General features: G+C 37.2%; 1 protein-coding gene across 8 annotated transcripts in view; it reads right to left on the bottom strand.

Moving 5' to 3' along the window:
• TRPM3 (transient receptor potential cation channel subfamily M member 3) overlaps positions 1-12462 on the bottom strand; it is a 449063-nt gene that overhangs the window by 105964 nt on the left and 330637 nt on the right. The gene's annotated exons all lie outside the window — the stretch shown is intronic.

Raw genomic sequence — 12462 nt, 5'->3', positions numbered from 1 at the left:
AAAAACTATAGGTATTCTGCACAAAATTTTGATGTTTCACTGAAAAACAAAAAGAGTGCCCCAAATTTTTAACTGTTGGGTTGGGAAAAACTGCATGAGGCCAGGCAACAACAAGTTTTAATGTGACTGCATCAGGTTTCCATTTAGAAGGAGTGCTGCCCACAGAAGCAAATGGACTAGAACATTACATCTTGTTAGACCCTCTAGAAACACTCACAAATCAAGTGATTTTTGATAGCCACAAAAATTTTTAAGGATTTGAGTTACTGTCAAAAAATGAACTGTTCTTTAAAAAAAGAAAAATACTCAATTCTTATATAAAACAGCAAAATATTATAAGCACTCCTGAACCACTTTATTAACAAACATTGTGTCTCCTGGAGAGACTCTCAGCATGCTTTGTTATGGCTATATGTACTGTCAGTTTGTGGCTCTTCATCATATAACTTAAGTAAAGCGTGAGGTGTTTATTTATGTTAAGAAAACTATAAACAGAGTTATAAAATCCAGGATAATGAAAGAGAGTAAGAAGGGTAGAATGTAACAAGGTGGTTAACAGAATGATTCGCACAGAGCTCACTGGTTATTTTTTTAAATTAATGTTAAGGACTTCACTGAATTGCTGTTCTGCCTAATCCTTAAGTACTTTTTGTGCTTAAGTTCTTTCCAAAGGCTTTAGTGGAAAAGCTGTTTTGGGGAACAGAGTTAAATAAAAAAGGAATTCACTCTTGCTTAAGAAGAGTGAATTTTAAGTCTGATGGGTTACTCTGTCCCACATGTGCTTCCATTAACTTTAAGACATTTAAATTAAAGAGGAATTTTATTTGGCAAATTTGAGGTTTATGCATATTCTTTTAATCATGCTTAAAATTGCATCCCTTAAAAGTGCAATAACCCCCCATTTTTTTCTGAGAATTTTGTAAGCAATATGATTTGATTCCCATAACAAGAGATGTATTATGATACACCTGTCTGTAGTTAAGCACGCAGCAGAGACCCTCATGTCATATGTCTGCCCAGGCTTTCCTTTGCTACTAGGTGACAAAAGAAATGGTTTTAGTTATGTCTAGTACAAGAGTTATTTTTTTTTGTAAGACAATTGCTATGAGAAGACGAATAAAAATGAAATTCTTGGTGCAGAACATTTTTCTTTGTAATAATTCCCAACCTAATCACATGGTGGCTGATGAGAGACTCTCTTCAGTTAAAATTTTAATACAGAATTGGAGGGAAATATTTTATAATTTAATTTCTAGTGGTCTGGCTAAAGTAATGTTACCAAGTTTTCTGAACCTTCTATCGGTACTTGCTGCTTCTTCTGTAGCTTTTCTTTACACCACATCGTATAGCCAATGCTTCTAGCATTTTTAGTTCTGCTGGTAGTTTAAGAGAAACGTTCTTGGTAGCTGAATAAGTATTTCCCTTCACTGTTCTTGTTTCAGTCCTCCTTGCTCAAAAGACTGATCACAGAGAGCAGATCTACCATGAACTCTGAGTAGGAGGCCCACAACTCACTGAAATCTTACATCAGCATTCCTTTTCCGCAGGGTAGTATTTTCCTCTGGAAACTGACTGTTAGGGCCCATTTTATTTCCTTATGGACAAAAAACCCCCACCCCAGTGCTGTATTTAAAAGCCTGATCTGAACGTTTACCAAAGGTTGTCTTTTGTGAAGTACTTGCTATAATGCTATATATGAAATTGTTAGCAAAGCTGAATATAAGTGCACGGATTTGAAAGTATATAATTAACTAATGGGTAGAGTTGTATTTGGAACTGTAGTACTAATGTATTTTCTTGAAGAACTTACCCTGATCCTATGATAATTATTAATGACCTCAAAAAAAGAAGTAGAACTGGTACTGACATCTGCTAATAAGATAGTATTAAGAAGTATTCTCAGTAATGAGTCAAATCAGGTCTGGATGACATTAAGGATTGAGCAATAGAAATGGAGAAAGTTCACAGTGCAAAATGCAAAGTCATTTACTTGGGGATTAATAAATTCTACTGTAAACTGGGAACTCATCAGGAGAAATACTAGAAAAGAGAAAGGTGTAATCCAGCTGATCCCAGGAGACCATGGGACAGCAGGTATGATCTTGCAATACACAAAACAAAGCATTTTCAGCAGGAAATAGGGGCACATCAACCCCATTGTGCAAGTCGCTCATGAAATTCCACACAAAATATTGTCTGTAGCTATGCTCACCCATGTTCAAAAAGAACAAACAGGAAAAAAAATTGAGGAAAAAGCCAAAAGGAGTATATGGGGAATAAAGACACCATCTTATGAGACAAGATTTAGATGAGTTTGGCTCATCTTCATTAGGAAGTTGAAGAGTGAAAGACAATACATCTGAATATCCCCATGACATACAGCACATTGGCCATTAATAGTTTGAGATGGAGTTCAGAAGATTTCTGTCTATCAGAGGTGTCAAATCTTCACAGCCTTGTAGTAAGACTAAAAGGGAAAAACTTTCTGAGTTTGGAGTGATGCTCAATAATCATTACAGATGCAGTCACCTTATGTATCTCAAACTGTTCCTAAAAGCAGGTTGCTTCAGTCTACTGGAAGTTTGTTCAGTCTCAGTGTATTCTGCTGGATATTGATCAGCTACATAATTCTAATAATATAAACAGTGATGGTTAGTCCATACAGCTGAACTATTTTTGCCTTTTGGGGTCAATGAGTTGGCCACCTCTTGCTTTTTTTTTTTTTTTTTAATTTGCTTTACTGCTATAGTCACAACAGTTGCATGGCATATAACAGTTCTCTGCAAGTGTTCCAGTTGTGTTTCACTGTGAATAATCAGATGGCATTTTTTCTCTTCCCTGATCCTGCAGAAACACATCCAGCATGAAAACAACCCTCTAATTTGAGGCTAGTAAAGCAAAACAACTGCACTCCAAATCCACCCTTCAATGAAACTTCGTAGCTTTGAGGTTTTTATATGATTACGTTCCAGATTAAAACGCAAATCTTTCAATTATTCTGGTAGATTTCTTTGTGAAACAGCAAAGATTTGAAACACAAAGTTGATTTCCAAATCTCATTTTCCTTTTAGAAATCCTCCCTGAGTTTCACGAAATCGAATTTTTTTTCTTTGTAATTTTCATTGCTCTCCATAAGAAGTTTTGGTTTGGAAAAATATATTCTTTCCTTAGTTTGGAGGGAAAATTAGAAAGTACATTTCTGGATTTAGATATAACATTTTAAAATCAGTTAATAACACATTGTTGACGTATCTTCAGAGTATAACCACTTCTGGCTTTCAGGAAAGCTCTCTAGACTACTGCTGTCTGAATCCTAATGTTATGAGATTTATCATGATTGATTTCTAAGCAGTGATGGTATCCACAGTGTGTGAAAGACAGTCCATAGACATGGGAGAAAAAAGTCACATCTGCTTGAGTAACTTAAAATTTGAAAAAGAAGGTAAGTGGGAATTATCACATTCCCAGTTTTCTACGATGTTCTCAACCACTTTTAAACTATTTGTGACATTATATTTGCTTCAGAATAGAAGCTTAGCTGCTAATACCAAAGAAATATGCTTCTCAATAACTCTGAGGCAACACACAGAGCAGATTTGAATTAAACTTTTACATGGTTTGATACCAAAAATCCTGGATGCATCTTTGCCACTAAATACTAGGAATTTGGAAATGAATGCAATCTTTAGAAAAATTTCAGTGGGTAGGAAATATTGATTGCCCATTCCTGATTAGATATTAATATAGCATTTGCTAAAAATTTTGCATCTATGGTATCGAGAACTGACCATGCCTTGTCTTACTGTAACACCGGACCAATTTGAAAAATGTTGGCATGTGATGCCAATAGACCGAACCTCTGACTTTGGGAAGAAGGTAGCTGATGAACTTCTCTTTAACTACTAATCAGAATATTTTTCCTTGTATGCAAGAGTCAGGAATTCTCTGCAAGAGCACTATTTCAGCTTGTGCATGCACATTACACAATAGTCTGCAAAGAAGTGGAAGTGCCTGATATACCCACAGAGAGCCTCTTGTTTCAGCCACTTCATTCAGAAGGAGAATGTCAGGATGGGAAGCGAGATGCCAAATCTGAAGGTAATACATTCCTTACAAAGCCAAGGACATCATCATTACAAGAAGAGTTTCTTGCAGAGTTGACATTGTCAGAAATGAGGCAATGCCAAGATAAAACCATGCTGATGAAAAACTGGACTACATTACTGGGGTTGCTGTCTCCTATCATGCATCCAGAAGGCAGGAACTTTGTGCCAAGTATTAAAATGGACAGTCCAATAAATCAACAAGTAAGAAGTTTTACGTTCCTGTTTTTCAGTGGAATTTAGTACAAAATTGCCCTAGTATGGGCAAAACTAAGGATAGCAATCATCTTGCAGGGCTATCTCCAACTATGTTGCTGTTTTCACTAAGTCCTCTTTAAGTATACAACCTTAGAAATTGTTTATTTCACATTTTATTAACTGGAAGGAGAGTCGCAGTAATGTACTCCACTGAAATATTGTCCATTCTGAAACTGAGCACAGCTTTTTCTACATCCTTTGTAGAGGAAGACTCATCCTCTTTTAAGTTCAAGTGAATGATTTTAAAATATCTGAAAAATTATGGTGTTTTCCACCCATCAGACAGTTACATGGATGATTTATTTTTAAATTACTCAGTTTTTTTGGTTTTGTTTTTTTTTCAGCATTTCTAGGATGAGCTTTGGTTTCAGCAAATCTTTTTCCTTTTCCTTTTGGTATATAGAGGAACCTTCTTGTCTCGAAGTATATCTGCAGACTTGAGAATAGCTGGGAATGGTATTGGTATTGTGTTACCACTGTGAGGTTTCTCTCTTGGTTAACTACGCTTATGTTTCAAGATGGTAAAGGTCTGATCCCAAATCAAAGGTTTCCCTACTTAAGAATGGTCTCAGAATTTTTATTCTGTGTTATTGAAAATAGTTTGTAAGCCAGAGATATTTTTTTTCCTCAGGTATTCAAAGGAAATATGCAGCTTGTATTCAAGAGCGGGTACACGTAAAAGACCTCACACAAACTTGCATATTACTATTTCTCATTTAATAAGGTCTCCATCTCACATACTGAAATCTTATCATTCCTGCTATAAATGCAGAAAGTCTCTCATGACTTAATTGATAGAATACAGGCAAAATAGTGGCTTTATTTTCATTTTATATAATGATTCATCCAAAGAGAAGAAGAAATATTATCAAAGACCCAGGAGTTTAAATAAGTTTTCTAAGGCTCATCACTATCTTAATTTCTAAAACAATAACTTGTATTTGGAGCATTTCAATAAGCATAGATTTTTGCAGGGTAGACTAGATTGATAAGTGTTTCACACTGTCACCTATTGTGGATATTATTGGTGCAATATTGTAAATTAGACCGCAATATCGTAAATTAGACCGCAATATCATACAAAAGATTTATACACTCAACCTAAAGCTCCATTACTGTGTTATTGCCTTTGTGGCCAGCAACAGAGTCAGTGAGAGACTTTCCGGCAATTGTGATTCCAGGAAGGACATACAGCAGAACATTTGTCCTAATGTGCATCAGTGGCAACTTGTAGGTCTTCATGTTTATACAGAAAAATAATCCCATTTTCCCCTTCACACAGCGGTAGTGCATGAATATGTAAGTTTAAACAATAAACTGGAAGAAATGAATGAATTTGGAAATGGAAGCAAGGAAAACTGCATAATGCCTGTGCTGTGTGAAAAGGGATTTTAAAAAAATCTACCATGCTTTGCAGAAGCCCTACTTTGTTTTCCCAGTTCTTGGAAAAACATGAATATTTTATACTGTGAGTATATTTATAAATAATCTATAACCGTCTTATAAATTATTACTAATTCTTTTTATGAAGAGCTAAACATGAGTTACCCATTTTTTTATAGACCAACAAGTGAATAAAATGCCTCATTTACTACAAAATGCATTTACTACTCCTGTTTTTAAGTGTGCTTGTAAGAGTAACTAGGACGTATCAGTATGTTGTGTACTAAGTTCACCCCTGAGATCAGCGCAAACAAAACCGAGGGGATCTAGTTCATTTTCCTTGACAGAAATGTCTCCCATTTCTGCATCTTAACACTGGATGGTGGTAGGTGCATCCAAACTGATTTCCTGCTGGCCACCTTTGCTCCTTCATCAGGTCAGACATGTTGATGTGGGCTCCCATACATTCATTTTCTTTTTCAGCTTGGAAATTTTGGCTGGAGAATTTGTTAATTATTTGGATTTTTTGGGGATGTTGGGGCCTGTGGCTGTCCCACTGGAGGAGTTTCTGCACAGCAGTTGGCACAGGAGCTGCTGGAGCATCTCTCTTACAAGGAAAGGTTGAGACCTGGGACTGTTTAGCCCGGAGAAGAGAAGACTGAGAGGGGATCTTATCAATGCTTATAAGTATCTAAAGGGCGGGTGTCATGAGGATGGGGACAGACTCTTTTCAGTGGTGCCCAACAACAGGAAAAGAGGGCAATGGGCACAAACTGGAACATAGGAATTTCCATCTGAATATGAGGAAAAACTTCTTTGAGGGTGACAGAGCACTGGAACAGGCTGCCCAGAGAGGTTCTGGACTCTCCTTCTCTGGAGACATTCAAAACCTCCCTGGATGCCTTCCTGTCCAACCTGCTCTAGGTGAACCTGCTTTTGGCAGGGGTGTTGGCCTAGATGATGGTCTCCGAAGGTCCCTTCCAACCCCTACCATTCTGTGATTCTGTACATCTGGAAATCTACGTCACATCTATGTCATACCTTGCACACAACGTGCAGCTGTAGAGCACATTGTCCACAAGCTGGATGTAATGTAAGAACTTGTCTTACACTGCATGTAAGAGACAGTCACCATGGACATACCCAGTGAGTCCAAACTGTCCCACAGGGTGGGGAGAGCAAGCCTCCATGAACCTAAACACAGTGCGTGTGCAGTCAGACTGACATCTGAAATCTTAGCGAGGCACACGTGGCTCATCTGTGCAGTGTGCAAACAGGATTCTCATTCTTCTTAGAAATCCCAAACATACCGCAGGCTTGTATGGGGATGTATAAGGCAACACTGAGCTGGAATGGCTCATCGGTTCCTGGTGAAAGTGGGTATATTTGCATGTTCAAGGGCCTCTATGGTTTTACACAGCACCACCCTCCAGGTGCACATGTTACTGAACCTTCCCAGACCTAGATGTAGTGTGGATGGTGGGGTACATAAATTAACAGGTTTCTCCACTGGCCATCGCATCACAGGTTGTCATGTGCTTGTCTGAGATAATGGACTTTTAGTAGTAGTAGTACTACTAGTAGTGGTTTTTCTGTGACAGGCTTTAGATTTGTTTCAGGCCTCTAACTTTTGTGTGTCCTGCAAAAGGTCTACCATTTGTAGGCAACAGCTGCATTTCTACCTGCAAAATTCTTTTAGAGCAATGGCTTTTGTAAGTGGTAAACAAAATGGTCTCTTAGTGGCTGACAAACACAGTAATAAAATAGAAATCCAATAATATAAATCAACAGATATATACATATTTATGTGTCTGCAAGCATTTGCAGATGCACAGCGCACTCAAAGGCATGTATACAGACGATTTTGCAGAGGTTATTTAGCACAAAGGCCCCATAGGTTTCCTGAAAGTGAGGCCTTTATATCCTCTCATGTGCAAAAGTAAATTTAATTTGCATGCAAAGCCAGGTATTTTTAAACTTTTCCTGTCACATACAATTTTACATGATGAGGACCTCTGTTTCTTTCAGATTTTCCTGTCTTCCTCATCAGCTTTATGGAGAAAATTTTAGTGGGGGTTTTTTATTTATTTTTTTATTTTTCAGTTTTGTTCCAGATAACAGAAAATGCTCCTTTATTATAAGGAATGAATCACCAGGTTTGCCCAAAGATATTAAGAAAAAATTCTCTCTGACCTTTGCCCTTTTAACTAAGTGATATTAATCTGGGCCACAGCTTCCTTTGCACATATGACTTCAGGAACTTTGTGCTATCCATCCATACCTCTGGAGTTAAAATCTCCCTGAGTTCCAGGGTTGTTTCACAAGCCCTGTGCTGGTGCCTCTCTTTGCCCTGACAAATTGCTGCTCTCACTAGACAGCAAGTACTTGTGTTGCTCTGAGGTATGACCCAATCCCACCTTGGTTGCAGCCTGATCTGTCATTTAAGGGCCCAGTCTGTGGTGTATGGCTGGTTTAAGCATTAGTCAACTGTAATGATAAACGCAAAGGCAAATGGCCAGCGTGGTAAAACCAGTGGGAATATGTTTTCTTTTAACATAATGAAGGTTATGATCCCTCCCCTTACAGACACGATATCCCTCATACACATTCACAATGAACTGTATGACAATGATGATCTAAACAAGAAACTTCATAAATACAAGTTTGTAAAATGGCAACCAACTTCAGAAATACAAGTTTTTAGCAAGTTGGCCTTGAACTAAAACTTGAGTTCAGAGATTTATTTAATCCTAACACAAATGCAATCTGAACATATTTACTACAACTCTATTACAAACAGGTATCTTGATACTCACTTTAATTTGGTAAATATTAACCAGTACCTCTTGGTTTGGTTTTCTTTGTTTGTTACAACTATTTCGGATGTGCAACAATTAAAACAAAACTATGCTGCATTTGAATGCCATGCGGATACATATTTACTAAATCAAAATAAAAAATTAATAAAAAGTTGATGAAATTATGAATTCATACATGTAATCCCACTAACTTGGAACAGAAACACCAAAATCAGCCTGCACATGTGGGCCTCTAATCCTAAAGCAAGTGCCAGTGTAACAAATCCCCAATTGCACCAAACAGATGATGTGTTTCACAGGTACAGGTTACTTATTCAACAGATGAGGTTACAGATCAGGACTTTTTATGCAAGGATTGTTTATCAGTGGCATTTAGTGGGCAATCCAATTTAACTGCCAACAGGAGGCTGATAAAGTGTTGTGAAGCTCAACAAAAATGTTCGTGTGCTTACCAGCTCTTTGGCAGTTTTGAACTACATTTTGATCAAATCTGATCTTAGTTTTAACCTAAATATGTGAGAAGAACTATGATTTTTGAGTGGAAATCAACTAATAAGCATTAATCATTCATATTTGAAACAGGGCAAAAGGGCATATCTTTCTGACTTTTTTGCAGAGTTTGAGGTTTATAGTGTCTTGAAACTCCAGTCGGAACTTGGGGGTTCTGGGAAATTAAAGAAAACCAAAGGAAGTCCTCAGCTCAATATAGAAGTCTGTCTTGAAAATTCCACTTCCAGGCCATATTTCATGGGGCTAGCAGAGTATGCAGCAGCGTGCTGCATCAGCAAAGGCTAAAAGAAACACACCACATGAATCTGATGGCTTTCAGCAGCATTTTGGTCCAAGTGATTGTATAGCACTTTGACATCCTAGTGAGAGGTACTTAACGCAGAATGGATAAACAAGTAGATATGCTCTGGAATTTTAATAAGCAAAAGTCCACCCAGCATGAGCTTAAAAGTTTGAGGGAAGTAATTTTAAATTTCTGACCTAATATTTGCCTTACAGTAATAGAGTCAACAGATACTGCTATTTGGTTGTTAATAGAGTGTGTCTAACCACAGGGTAAGTGCTGCTTAAATGGATTTAAAATGGTATTGGATTTACAACAATCTTTTTAAAAGTTTGCCCCCACAAATGTATCTGCTTCACCCCTGGACATCTATGTGGTATTGCTTATGGTCCCAGCTGCCTCAAAAAGACTAAGTGATAACAGAGAACATCCTGAAATAATCCAGATCTTTCCTATTAGGTTACACTGAAATAACATTACAGCTTGGTTTTTTGTTTTTTGTTTTTTGTTTTTTGTTTTTTGTTTTTTGTTTTGTCAGGCTATTATTTTCAGCCTTCAGACCCTTTTGGAAACACCTCCTGATAAGTACAAAACAATTTTGGATAAAATATCAACATCAAGAGCAAATAGATAAGATCACCTGCATATACAATAAATCTGCTTCCCCCAACTCTGTGAATCACAGCTGCAGTATGCTTACCACCAGAACAATTACACTATTAACTACTAAGTGAACATGACTGCAGAAAGGGAGGGTAGCCTTCACAGGATGACAGAGAGGGATGCTGGGTCTTATTTCCAGAGACAGGAACGTCCCCTGATGCCACAACCATCTCAAACTTAATTTCACACCGTGGTACTTCTTACAGCCAGTTCTCCCTTTTCCTCACTCCTTATCTCCAGTATCTTCGCCAGAGCAGAATCCAAAGATGATACAGATATTTCTTTTCATCTTTGAAAGGATTCTTCAGTAATAAGAGCAGAGAAATGTAGAGATTTAAAAAAACAAACAAACAAAAAAAAAAAGAGGCCAAACTCATTCTGCCCTCTTCTGAACAACTTTAACAGTTTTCTATTTTAATAAATTAAGTGGAACTTCCACTTGTTTGGAGTCTCATTACATGCCCTATGTCTAGAGAAATAAAAAGGACCTGTAAGCCAATACAACAAATTCTAAGAATCTTTGCTGTGTTTCTCAGATTCACAGAACTAAAGGATTATGTGTGACAGAATGACACAGAACCACTACTAATAAAGAAAAGCTCACAACTGTTGGACTTATTTTTGCTTTTCAGTATATGTTTTGGCTTTTCTTCTGCTGTAGGCTCAATGAATCTCATTTACTATCATTTCCTTTTTCTTTTTCATGCTTCTCAACCACATTTTAATGTTACTATTATAAATTTAATTTTTTTCAGATTTATTGTTTCTCTTGTAGTTTGCATTCATTCTGCTTGTTCTTATTATGGTCACTTCTGTTCTACATTCTCTTCTTTCTGATTTCCTTTTTGGTATCCAAATCACACTTTCAATTCCTGTCTGTCTCCTTGTGTCTAATCCATAATTGTCTTTTATCTCCTCTATTTTTAATTCTCCTGTTTACTGAGAGTATGATTGCATTTCACCTGTCCCAGCCTGTTCTCCTTTCTATTCTGCCTCATCTCAGTACTTTCACCCTCATTTTCATTTGTTCAGTGCTCCTTCCTCACCTGACTAAATCCACCCTGTGATGTATTTGCCATCCTACCAGGTGTGTCATTGGCAGAAAAAATTGTGGACCTGACACCTGGACCGTATCTTCATTTAATATTGTACAGATCCTAAAAACGTCTCCAAAGGACATCAAGGATGGTAATGAGAAAAACTGATGAAAAATGTATGACACTTTCTTTTGATTTTCATACCTATCTTTGCAAAAGGACCAAGTTTAGAGAGTCTTCAGGACAGGCAAGATATGGGAAGAGTCTATGTAAGACTAAACCTTGGGACTGTTGAGCCTCACAAGCCAGTAACAACTCACTTGTTTACTTTCTACAGGATGGCAACATCCTGTAGAAGCTGTTACTTCAAGTTCAAAGACACGCATGCAAGAACCTTCACGGATTTCAGTCAAAACATCCTATCTGTTATAGCAGTCAACTATTTATTAGGCCAGTACTACAGAACCTAACAGGTTTTGCTCTTCTTGGAGCTCATCAACTGTAGGTAACAGCCTAAGAGACTCAGGAGCAACTAAAATTTCAGTAATTTTCACATTCTGTCTAATCTTTCTCGTTACTTTTCCTAGTTCCCTTTGGATGTGAGCACTACCACACATTGTAGCCAGCACTTTAGAAAGTTATCACAGTAACATAGCGAAATTTTACATTGCCTTGGATTACATATTGAGGAGTTTTTCCTTGTCATATTTTACATATTTGTCAACATATTGGACACTACCAGAAAATTATCCCTCTTTTCTCACCTGTTGTAAAAAATTATAACAGGTGAGAAACGGAACAGCATAAATTTTGCTAAAAAATATTCACCCTGAAATAATCTGTTTCTTAGTTGTATGGCTTTGTTCTGATTTTTCTGGTAAATTCAATAAAAATGGCTAAACATTATAAAGCTGACCTATGTTCTTTTGCTTGTGTATCAGTCATAGGAAAACACATATGTTTTCAACACACTCATCTGTTGAAAGTCAAGTCCGTGAGAGGAATTCACGGATTCACTTTCACTCAATCATGTATTTATCTGTGCTTCAAGAACAATTTTTAACTTGCATGTGCTTTCTCATCCCTTTCTGAGATGGTATTTTTGTCTCCAGTGCCTGATCCACCAACATCATGATGCTTTTAACGAAAAAGGCCCAAGTTTCCAATCTCTAACAAAATCTCAAAAGAGTCAAGCTTCAAACAGTTCTGAGTTTTACTCAGATTTCACAGAAGTCAAACTTGCAGTGGGCTTCCTTTCCTAGAAAGAAGTCTGTACCTACACCTTCCCAGCTATGTAGTTATGAAAATGCATCTAGGGCTGCACAGAATATGAAGGAAAAATCTGAAACAAATGAGAATTCCAATGCATTTGATGATGGTGCAATGGTCAGAGAAGATGCCAGCGA

The sequence above is a fragment of the Chroicocephalus ridibundus genome, chromosome Z (genome assembly GCF_963924245.1).
Source record: "Chroicocephalus ridibundus chromosome Z, bChrRid1.1, whole genome shotgun sequence".
In the NCBI taxonomy this organism is placed as follows: Eukaryota; Metazoa; Chordata; class Aves; order Charadriiformes; family Laridae; genus Chroicocephalus; species Chroicocephalus ridibundus.
This window is presented reverse-complemented; position numbering and strand designations above follow the sequence as displayed.